The sequence below is a fragment of the Triticum dicoccoides genome, chromosome 4A (assembly GCF_002162155.2).
Source record: "Triticum dicoccoides isolate Atlit2015 ecotype Zavitan chromosome 4A, WEW_v2.0, whole genome shotgun sequence".
In the NCBI taxonomy this organism is placed as follows: Eukaryota; Viridiplantae; Streptophyta; class Magnoliopsida; order Poales; family Poaceae; genus Triticum; species Triticum dicoccoides.
In genome coordinates, this window is record NC_041386.1 from 693,576,596 (window position 1) to 693,580,001 (window position 3,406).

The following is a 3,406-nucleotide window of genomic DNA, read 5'->3' on the forward strand; positions in this document are numbered from 1 at the left end:
CATTATCCACTGGATCCGCAGCTAACCATATATAATGCTCAATGCTATGCAAAAGCAATAAAGGGGAGATTGTCTTCTAACTAACTATATAAGTAATTGATATAACTAGATGATTCTCGTTCAAAAGATTCTTCCCATTATCATTATATAGAGAGGCGGAGGCGCGTAGCAATAAAAAAGCTTGCTTGTTGGGCTGATGAGGCTCGAGAAAGACTGTGAAGTGAAGATGCGCCATTACCGAAACCATTTCTTTGCTTTGGGCGAAGTTCCTTTATAGGGAGCTCACTTCCTTGCTTGGTTGGTTGGTTGAACTTGCTTTTTAGGTGCGGTGCGTGCGGGTCTAGTTTCATTTATGAGTGCTGCGTATATTTCCGTTAGTAATGGTTTTGAGCTTGGGAAGAAGGGATATGGGTATGGCATCATCCCAGATTTGATCTAAGGCTAGTTCCGTGTGTGCAACTACTATCTTATCTCAATATCAGGCTAAGGCTTGGCTAAGTGCTCTAGAGGTTTTCCTTATTGTCCTGGTTCTTACCTCAACAGGGCAGGGGAGATAGTTGGAAGTTGAATAGTCGTATCGTATCAGTTCAGAGAATCCCTGTTGAATGGCTTGGCTTTCAGTGCGAGTCTAGTTGACTGATTCCTAGGCTAGCTTCTCCTTATGTGCGGGTCTAGTCTACAGAACAGATGAAGACCCAGAACCGAGGAGAACAGAACGAATACCGATCTCAGAGCGGACAATCAATCCCAGTTCCTAGTTTCCTTCAAGCAATAGCCTGCCTGTTCCCGTTCTTCGTGTAGCAAACGTCCTATAGTGGATACGACTGAGAACGAGCTTGACTCCACTCACTGCAAAGGAACAACTAATTCTCCAATTCCGTGGTTTGTTTTCCTTTCATTCTACTTACCTTCTTTTCGCCGGAGGCATATTTGATACGTTATTTAACATTCCGAAGAAAGTGCAAACTTCCAGATCTGAAGGAATGGCAAGATCAGAGATCCATTTTACGCTGGGGCCTGGCCAATGGGGAATCAGTAGTACTCGACCTTTGCTTCAGAAATCCACTGTTGCTGAAGAGAAGAGAAGAGATTTCTAGCGCGCACTCCTATCCGAGTAGAAAGACAGCCTACACTCACTGTTGGCAATGGAAGAGACTAGACTCTTTCCACACTTAAGATCCCAAGGGACAAGACAGATCAGATCTTTCTCTTTAGCCGGGGGCCCTTCTCCAGAGTAGAGTTTCGAACAAGAGTGCGGAGCGATGCGTTTCATCAAGAGTGCGAATCGAATGGAAGTTTACCATGTTCTTGAAATCGATCCTCGGATGTGAAATGAAAAGAGAAGCAAGTCCCGATGCAAGGAAATCTATCTTTATTCCGTGGGTCAGGGAGCCTGTTATGAGTTGGCTTTGGGACAAGCCCTGTTTCTTTAGACGAATCTGCCCTAGAACTCACTTTTGAAACCCGTTGAAGGAAATCCCGATAAAGAGAGGGAATGTGCTATAAAGCTTCCATTTTTCTTCTACACATTATACGTTACTCATTGGGTTGATAACAGAGGATAGATCGCGTCAATTCACTAAAGAAAAACTGCTTTTCCTGAGATTTCTGGCCCGATACCTTCCTGCCGATCCGGAACGGCGGATTCAGCTTCAATCCGAGGGCTTCCTGTGGCTGTTTCTGATTGACATGCCTGTTTCAAAGTGCAGTTCTCCAGGTCACAAGAGATAGAGATAGAAATGATCCTTGGCCGAGTCTAAGATCTTGGGTTGTTGGGATAGGATTGCTTGATTCCAGTTGTGAGTGGTTGATCAATCTTTTCTTTGACTGGTCTGCCGGATCACTTCCACTGAGTCCTGAAACCTTTACTTAGAACTTATATGTAAATTCTGCCACTGATCCCCATTTCTACAGCTTGCTTTTAGTTGACGGTTAGGTTAGTTCGTCTACCCACACTGGACTGGCATCAACAACGACTACTCGAACTAGTCATCCATCAACAACAACAACTACTCGGATTAGTAACATTCCTCAGAAATAACATATATCGAAGTCGAAGGAAGAGCGGAAACCTGCTTCCCCAGAAACACAGTTGTGCTTCACTTCCTTGCCCAGAGACCAGAATATGGATTTGGAAAATGAACTTGCTCTTGATCCTCGGTCGATGGTTGATAGCTAGGCTTTCAGGGAATCAGAAGTTGTGATAATAGGCCGGCCAGTCCGGAACGTAGAGCAGATCTATCGGAGAACAGGGAGCAGGAAATTCTTGCTTGAATGCCCGGGGCAAGCTCCAGCAGATACAACAGATCCATATCCATAAACAAGAATGAAAAGCGGATTTCGATTAGTGAATGGATGCTATCCTGACCTGGCAAGAGATCCTGATCATTACGAGATGCTAATTTTAAACCTCCAATGCCTTAGAGCAGCAAATCCATCAACCCCGGACAATAAAATCAAACAAGGTAGTGGCCAGGCTCAAGAATGGGAAAGTCAAGTTCTAGTACGGCTATCGCGATGTGGCCAATGGATAATAAATAACTTGCTAACCCAACCCAGCAATCAAACAGATGCTAGCAACGGCTTTCGCGCTAGAAAACCAAGCCTTGGATCTCCACATAGAAGACAATTCATTCCAATACCAATGAAGCTAAGGCAATAAAGCAAAGGCAAGTTCCAATTATGTAGTGTAGTCGCTCTCATCCCCAAAAGGAAAGAAGATTTTTGGATTTCACCCACTATTCGTTCCCTCTATCCGAACGACACCACTGATCCGATGCCAACTCTTTTAATTGACATTAGTAACATTTTCCACACTTGCTTCTGTTCTCCAATTCCTATTCTCATTCCAATTCTCATCCCATTCCTCGAGATAGCCGGGCCAGTGATTCTCTTTAAGGATCAAACTATAGCAATAGCAAACAAACCGAGCGAGGAAGCTTACTTACCATGGATGGATACCAGTTCAGATGGATTTCCGTATTCACTTATGAGGCTCGAATCTCCTCTTCCACACTGGCAGCACCTAAGTGAAACAGAAGTTTTCTTATCAGCGGACTGGGTATCGAGGTCAAATAGCAGTACGTACTGGCAGCCTCCCGATGTGGGGTTCCAGGGCAGAGGTCAGAGAATCTATATGGTCGGTGTCTATGCATGCTTGAATTCCATATCCATAGCTGTCAAAATGACGTTAGTAGGATCATCGGTAGGGAGTCAAGTCAAGGGAGTGAAGTTGAGGGAAAAGCTCTTTCTCTCCAAGTTTGAGCACTGGCCTAAAACTGGATCAAAGATTGGAATCCGGAATCCAAGTCTCTTCTTTCTTATACGAGTTTATTTCTTAGTAGAGTAATGTTTCCCTTTCCTTGACTGTCTTCCCGGAGAGATTCCTTGATTTCGGTATTGTTGA